Source organism: Piliocolobus tephrosceles, chromosome 13 (genome assembly GCF_002776525.5).
Source record: "Piliocolobus tephrosceles isolate RC106 chromosome 13, ASM277652v3, whole genome shotgun sequence".
NCBI lineage: Eukaryota > Metazoa > Chordata > Mammalia > Primates > Cercopithecidae > Piliocolobus > Piliocolobus tephrosceles.
Window position 1 is genome coordinate 45472556 of NC_045446.1, and position 9069 is coordinate 45481624.

The following is a 9069-nucleotide window of genomic DNA, read 5'->3' on the forward strand; positions in this document are numbered from 1 at the left end:
TGCATAGCAAGGGAAACAATTAACAACATGAAGAGACAACCCACAGAATGGGAGAAATATTTGCAAACCATACAACTAATAAGGGGTTAATTTATAAAATATGTGAGGAACTCAAACAACTCAAGAGCAAGAAAACAAATAACCCAATTTTTAAATGGGCAAAGGGCCTGAACAGATATTTCTCAAAAAAAAAAAGACGTAAGCGACCAATAGGTACATGAAAAAAGGTCAGTATCACTAATCATTAGGCAAATGCAAATTAAAACCACAATGAACTACCCCCCATTCCTGTTAGAATGGCTTTTATCAAAGAGATAAGATATCAAGTGTTAGGATTCAGAGAAAAAATGGAACTCTTACATACTGTTGATGGGAATGTAAATTAGTACAGCTGTTTTGAAAAACAGTATGGAGTTTTCTCCAAGTATTACAAATCAAAATACTTCATGACTCAGTAATCTCCTTTCTGGGTATATATTAATAAAAAACTGAAATTACACCTTGGGATGAAGAGGCGGCCAGATCACCTGAGGTCAGGAGCTCGAGACCAGCCTGGCCAATATGACAAAACCCTGTCTCTACTGAAAATACAAAAAAATTAGCCTGGCGTGGTGGTGGGTGCCTGTAAGCCCAGCTACTCAGGACGCTGAGGGAAAAGAATCACTTGAACCCGGGAGTCAGAGGTTGCAGTGAGCTGAGATCACTCCACTGCACTCGAGGCTGGGTGACAGAGCGGGACTCCATCTCAAAAAAAACTGAAATCAGTATGTTGAAGGGGTATCTCCACTCTCATATTTATTGCAGCATTATTCACAATGGCTAAGATATGAGAACAATCTAAGTTTCCATAAACAGAGAAATATGGTGTACATACTCAATGGACTACTATGCAGGCTTTAAAATGGGGGAAATATTGTCATTTGCAACAACATGGATTAATCTGGAAGACATTGTGCTAAGTGAAAAAGCCAGGCACAGAAAGACAAATATCTCACGATTTCCTTATAAGTGAAATGTAAAAATGTGAACTCATAGAAGTAGACAGTAGAATAATAGTTACCAGAGGTTGAGGGAGAGGGAAGGGAGGAAATGAAGAGTTGCTGATGAAAGAGTACCAAGACCCAGATTTAGATAAGAGGAAAGGATTTTGAGATCTATTGAACAGAAGGCTGACTATAATCAATAACAATGTATTATATAATATATTTCATAATAAGTACATTTCAAATGTCTCATCTTAAAAAAATGATAGGTAAGAAAGGTGATATGTTAATTAGCTTAATTAATACCACATTGTATACATATATTAAAACTTCACATTTTTACATCATAAATGTCTACAATTATGATGTCAATCTAACAGTATTAATAATTTAAACTTTTTAATGTCAGGTCTATCTAATTCTGAAGCCCATGTTTTTTCCACCATACCATTTCTGTATTTAATAAAATGTTTGTTTTCAAATCATTAAATCACAGGACGTGTTCCTGATTCTTCCCCTTCCCTATCCCCCCTTCCCCTGAGAGCACTCCTTAATAAATCACATGCACATGAATCCCCACCTCAGATTCTGCTTCTGGAGAATGTGGCCTGAAATTACAAAAGTGATCTCAATTTCAACACGGGCACGAAGTTTAAATGAGGCTTAAATTGAAGTAATGATCATTTGAAAGTTATCTTCTGGACCAGGGATTACCCGGTCCTCCCTGTGACTGAAATCACATGGTACAGTTTTTAAAATGCCATTTCCCAGCTCCTGTCCTAGATCTCCTTAACCAGAATTCCGGAAGTCTGACTTAGGAGTCTCTTCTTTAAGTTGTAATATTTCTGATGATGGGAGGTTTTGGAACTCACAGGTTTAGACAACTCAGTTGTATTGGATGGTTTAGATATACCTGTACATGAACCTGTATATGAATTTGTGGGAGGGATATGCAAAATGAAATTTTGAGGTCCCTGCCAATATTATAAGTCTATGGTTCAGTTAACAATTCATCACAAATCAATCTCTTAATTGAAAAAGTGATTTTGATTTTAAACCAGGCATAGCATGATTACTTATTACAAATGTAATTTAATGTGACTTTCTGAAATTCTGACATGAAAATTTTTGAATATGGTACTTGTTTAATTGATTACATTTTATAAAATGGTAACAATTCTTTTTATTACTAAGTTAAACATGTTACTATATTAGTGGAATAGACTAGGTTACACTCTTGCAACAGTTGGAGTAGACCGTTACACTGTTGCAACAAATGATACCAAAATCTCAGTGATTTAACACAGTGGAGGTTAAACTCCTGTTCATACAAAGTTTACAGCATGTCTGGACAACTCCCCAGGGCAGCTGTCCTCCACATCCACCACTCAGCAGTGCAAGCAGCTTCCATTCTGAGGCACCTCCATCTTGACAGGAGGCTTAAAGTTCATTGTGGGGAAAAAAAAAATTCACACTGGAAATTAAATGCTGCAGCTCTGAGGCAACCCGGATCATCTCCATTGATCACATGGGTCACTGCCCATTAACCAGAATTAGTCATATTATCCTACAATAACTGCAAGCCAAAGAAGGGTAATTCTGTATGCTCAGAATAAGAAGACTGCATACTGGGGAGATTAGCAATGTCAACAGTTATTAAATAAAATGTGGAAGATTCATAAAGGTCAAAAAATCAATTTTATCTGTGTATGTGCATGTGTGTGCATGCACATGTATACATATACACATATACACACACACATGCCCCCACTGCTGTTGGTTTTGGGTTTATTTTATTTGAGTCATTGACAATACAAATTCGTGGCTGTAGGTGGTGGCTCGTGTCTATAATCCCAGCACTTTGGGAGGCCAAGGCAGGCAGATCACTTGAGGCCAGGAGTTCAAGACCAGCCTAGCCAACATGGTGAAACCCCTTCTGTACTAAAAATACAAAAACTAGCCAGGCATGGTGGTGCAGTGCATGCCTGTAGTCCCAGCTACTTGGGAGGCTGAGACATGAGAATTGCTTGAACCCAGGAGGTGTAGGTTGCAGTGATCCGAGCTTGTGCCACTGCACTCCAGCTAGGGGAACAGAGTGTGAGACTCTGTCTCAAACCAAAAAAATCTTTTGAATAAAATTATTTTTCTTTTATAATTACCCATTCTCATTGTAGAATGTTTTTAAAAATACATCAATATATACCAAAGAAAATTTAAAACCCTTGCAATCTCACCTCCAAAAGACAACCACGCATTATTTTTAACCAGTTAGAATCACAATATTTATGTTTATTTGTACTATGCTCGGTCTCCTTATCAATAAACACAAATTCCATTTTTAATTCCTATTTGCTAATGATCATTGATTATGATTTCTGGCAAGGCACTTCTCTCTGGGTCTCAGTTACTCCGTCACTAAAATAGGTATGTTAGAAAAGATCATCTCTAAAATGCCTTCCAGCTCTGGTGATTGTGTATATATGCCACTTCTGATGCTTGTACATGTTCTTCTGTCTCCTTTCATCTTTCCCATAGGCCACACTCAGGACCATTTGTATTTCAAGAATAAAAACCTTGAACCAGATTCCCTTGCAGTCCACTTTCAGGACCCAGAACAGCTCCTAGCGGTGTGGCTCCTGTCTGTCAAGGTGATGTCCAGAAACCTCAGCTGCTTTCACTGTGATGTACAAATCCCCTTAGGTCCCTGAGTCTCTGGCCAAAATCATTGTTACATATTCTTGCCAAACCACAGTACCATTACTGTGAATTGATGAATCTTAGAATCTCTGGTTAGAAAAGAATATTGGAGGCCATTTATCCCAATAAAAGGTATGCTCCTAAAACAAGGACTTTTTTTGTTCACAGCTGTATACCTGTCACTCTGGAAAGTTTCTGAAACATAGTAAGTACTCAACAAATATTTGCTTGTTTGAATAACCTTATCACTCCATTTTATAGAATTCTCAAAAATGACTCATGCAGAATCTGCTTCTACAAGTCTAGCAATTGAGAGCTGATTGCCCCTAAAATAACCCATTCCACGGTTTCACTGAGAGGCAAGTATGACTAGAGGAGGGCAATGTTATACTCAATATATCCTCTACTCCAGCTACCAAGTCAAGAACTGAGGGGCAAGGGCGGCATGCCAAATGAGCAAAAGTCATCTCTGAAAGGGAAAATGCAAGATTCAGAAACAATAGCCTTCAATTTGTAGGCTGTATTTTACCTTACAGTGTATTTAGGTCCATTTTTATCCTAACTTGTGGGGTTAGACAGAAGCGGGATTTATTAAATTCAGTTACGTAATGGCAGATCATTTTTGCAAGTTTTACATATGGCGCCAGAGGGCGCACTTGTTGCTTAAATCATCACATCTGCAGAATCTGAGATGCAGGACTTGAATAAATAATCAGAGACATTTAGGTCCTATCACTGGATCTTCCTACAACAAAGTTATGACACCAAAAGAAACATTACAGAGCAAAGTCGATTCTCGGAGAACATCACATCTAGTAAGAAAGGTGGAGAGAAAGTCCTCTTTTACCACTTACTAGGGAGCCAGCAGAGAGCCAGAAGCTGCAGACATGGAGCAGAGTATTATGGCTTCTAGGTGAAGGGGTCCCAGGGCCTTGCTCACCTGGATTTAAAGTCATAGAGAAGTTACCCGTAGGCGCTACCTCGCTCTCCAAATCTCTGGCAGTCTCCTTGTAAACTGTCGGGGCTAGAAGAAGCTGCAAGGGCGTCAGCCATTCCTCCACTCTTCTATTTTACACATGGGGAAACTGAGGCCCAGAGAAAACGTAGTCATTTGACTTTGGGCAAGTAATTATCTAGTTGCAAAGCCTGGAATAAAACCCAGGAGATTATTTCACTGACTATTTAATTGTTCGGCTTGTTGGAAGTTGTCTGTAGAAATAACCCTTTGGATTCAGGACAACCTAAACTCTATTGATGACTAAGACTGGTCTTTGCAGAAGAGGTTATTTCTTTAGTGTGATATCTTCACTGAAAAGAGAGGAAAGAGGGTGGGAAGGAAGGAAGAAGGAAGGGAGGAACGGAGGAAAAAATGAGTTTTCTGATGGTCTTTGTATCCAGGCAGCTTCTGTTGCTGCTCTGTCTTCCTAGCAACTGCAGCTATGCTACATTGTTTGAAGTATTCATTTTGTTCAAAGATGAAGGATAAACTCCCAAAACAAAAGACAGTTTTTCCAAGGACTGAGATACATTATAAGTCAAGGAAAAGAGTCAAGAGCGAGCAATCCCTCAAAAACCATCTGCAGAACAATTAAGCATTGTCAATAGCACAACTCATTTCTAAAGTGCAGACTTGGAGAGCCTTAGAAGCCAGAACTAGAGAGGGCCTTGGAATCATCACATTAAAATTACTCACTTTACAAATGAAGAATGCATGGTTCAGAGCAGAAGGGACAAGATCATAACTCAAATGCTTGCAGGGGCCAAGGAAATTAAGCAAGCTGGGGTCAGATAAGAGACACTTTTTAGATATATTACAGGAAATGTGTGACCTCCCCTTTAAGAAAAACAACAGCGCAAACATTTGATAAGTGGCAAATAGCACATGCCCTCAGTGATGGAGGCAAGAATGGGCACTGTGGCAACCTGGATTTGCTCTGCCTCAGAGGAGCAACTGTTATCCAGCTCCATTTGGTCACTGTCACATAGAGATGTGAGCTTGAATTTGCCAGACTTTATTTTTTTTAATATGGATTTATATTTGAAATGCTCCAATTTTTTCTATAGTGGCCACCAATCTGAACTCATTGCAGGCCAAACAGGGCCCTACTAGAGTCTGGATTCACCCTCAGGTTTGTAGTCTGCACCCTCTGGCTCAGGGGACTGTGGAGTGACAGGAAAGAAGCCCTCTGGGAAGCCCTGGGCTTGGGTTTCAGCTCAGGCATCCACTTGGCTTGTGACCTCCAGAAGCCACTTCTCTCAGCCTTCTGTTTTCTCACCTGAACTGTGAGAGAGATGAAGCAGAGGATCTGTACGGTTTGATCTGACAGTCTCTGGGTTTCTAACAGCCTCTGCAGATGGAGACTCTAAATTAGCCAGGCATTGTGGGAAAATAATGGGATCTGAAGACAAAAGGTCCAGCAAACTCCTATATCTCTCCAAGTCCCACTGGAACTTCAAACTCCACATTTCCAAAACAGAGTTTATCTTATCCTCTTTCCAAATGGCTCCTCTGCTAGTCTTCTTCACAGTGGATGGCACCACCCCTCACCCAGTTGCCAAACTCAAAAATCTCGCTTTCATCCTGAAGTTCTCCCTCCCCCTCTACCCTCATCCAATCACTAAATCCTGTCAATGCCATTTCTTACCGCTCTACGCTGTTCACTTCCTTTCATCTGTAGCACCATCCTTCTAATCCAGGCAACCATGTCTTCACTGGAACCACCGCATCGGCCCCTGACTGTCTGCCTCTCTTCATTCTTAGCCCCCTCCAGTTTATTCTTCATGTTGCAGTCAAAGTTGCCTTTTTAAAATTATGATAAAAATTTATCTTCATGTGGAGGTCTCCTTTTTTATTTGTATAAATGTAAGGGGTGCAAGTGCAATTTTGTTTCATGGGTCTATGGTGTAGTGGCAGTGAAGTCTGGGTTTCTAGAGTATCCATCGCCCAAATAATGTACATTCTACTCATTAAGTAATTTCACATCCTCCACCTTCTCCCACCCCCTTCACCCTTTCAAGTCTCCAATGTCTATCACTCCACACTCTACGTCCATGTGTACACATTATTTAGCTCCCACTTACAAATGAGAACATGTGGTATTTGTCTTTGTTTCCGAATTGTTTCACTTAAGATAATGGCCCCCATCTGGTTCTATCCATTTTGCTGCAAAATAATTAAAGTGGACCCCTATCTCTCACCATATTTAAATGTTACCTCAAAATGGATTAAAACCTATAATCCCAGTGCTTTGGGAGGCCAAAGCAACAGGATCACTTGAGGCCAGGAGTTCAAGACCAGCCAGAACAACATAGCAAGACCCCATCTCTACAAAAAATCAAATCAAATAAAAATTAGCTGGATATGGTGGTACACATCTGCATCCTAGCTACTTGGGAGGCTGTGACAGGAAGATTGCTTGAGCTCAGGAGTCTGAGGCTACAGTAAGCTATGATTGCCACTGCACTCCAGCCTGAGTGACAGAGTAAGAACTCTGTCTCTTAAAAAAAGAATTAAAGAGTGAAATGTAAGACCTGAAACTATTAACATACTTGAAGAAAACCTAGGAAAACTCTCTCTTCTAGACATTGGTCTGGGCAAAGAGCTGCCTTTACAAAACACAAGTTTCCAGCTTACCATCTTTCTGTGGTTGCCCTCAAGATGAAATCCAGACTCCTTGGCATGAACCCTTGGGTTTTCTGGCCTTTGTTCATACTCTAGCCTTTTCTCTTGCCACTCCCCTGGAGTCGGTGAACTTTTGGAGAGCAGAAATACAGGTTATTCACCAGCGAGTTCCCAGAACCTAGCACAGTATCTGACCCCTGAAAGCCATGTGCCATTTGATGAATGAATGAAAGAATGAGTGAGTGAATCTATGAGTCTAAGGACTCTACCATTTACTAGGAATGTGACCCTGGAATGTGCATGCTCTCTTTCTCTACCTGTAAATATTACAGGTAGAGAAAGCTCATTATACCTCTTAAGGTATAATGCCTATCCTTACTGGCCGTTGTAAGAAGCAACTTAGACAAGAGGTGTTTTGAGCTTTAGAACCTGTAGAAGCAGAATTAAACATTAGTTGCTACATACCCTATCTGTGCTTCAGTTTCCTGACTCGGTACCTGCCTCATAGTCATAAAGGAAGAATTAAATGAGTCAATATATGTACATACTTTGAACAGCCCCTGGCATATAGTAAGTAGTTATTAAACAAATAAATGTGTGTTTATGTGTAATGATAATGATGACAGTGATGACTGATCCTTTCAACCCTCTGAGGTGCCAGATATAGTGCACATTTGCTCCTTTGGGGCTGCTTTTTTGGTAACAGCCTCCTGATTTCCTTTTGGATGAAGCCTTGGATGAAGTTTTGATATGACATCAACTAAGATGTGCCCTCCTCTAGCCAGTGGGGTGAGGCCACAATTGGAACTCAGCCAAAATTGAGTGGTGGGACGGAAGAAAAAAAGTGAGTTGCTCCATACATCCTTGTAGTGACATCTGGATGTGACTGTGGAGATGCTCCTAACCCTGCAAACTGCTGGAGCTTCTCCACATCCACCTTTCCAAGCCTGGTTCTTCAGCCTCCTCTTCCATTCATGAGCCTCCTTATGGCCTTCCAGTAAATTCCCCTTCACCTAAATCGGCCAATAGTCATTTCTGTGGCCTGTTGCCAAAGACCCCTGACCATGCCTGCTCCAGGGTCAGGAGGGTTTTCAGCCATTAACTCACTGTGTGACCTCAGACAAGAGACTTCCTCTCCCTGTGCCTCAGTATCCTCCTCCAAAAGTTGGGGTCCTTGGCCAGGCTAGTTGTTTCTAATCCTGGCCAATCACCAGTCAACAGAATCATCTGGAGAACTTATTTTATTTAACATTGAGCTTCACCTCAATCCCACTGGCTTAAATTTTCCAGGGGTAGGAGCTTCAGAATCCATACTTTTTTTTCTTTTTTGAGACTGAGTCTCACTCTATCACCTAGGCTGGAGTGCAGTGGCGCAATCTCGGCTCACTGCAACCTCCACCTCTTGGGCTCAAGTGATTCTTGTGCCTCAGCCTCTCAAGTAGCTGGGATTACAGGCACCTGCCACCACATCTGGCTACTTTTTTTGTATTTTTAGTAGAGCTGGGGTTTCACCATGTTAGCCAGGCTGGTCTCGAACTCCTGACCTCAAGTAATCCACCCGCCTTGGCCTCCCAAAGTGCTGGGATTACAGGCATGAGCCACCGCCCCCGGCCCAGAATCCATCCTTTTTAATAGTTCACCCAGATGATTCTGAGATACAGCTGGGATGCAGCAGGCTCCTCTCCTACCCCATCTCTCACTCTGTTCTGCTGTGCCTAGAAGAGAATGTTCTGCCCAGGAAATCCTTCTCCTACTCTGAGTGGCTCA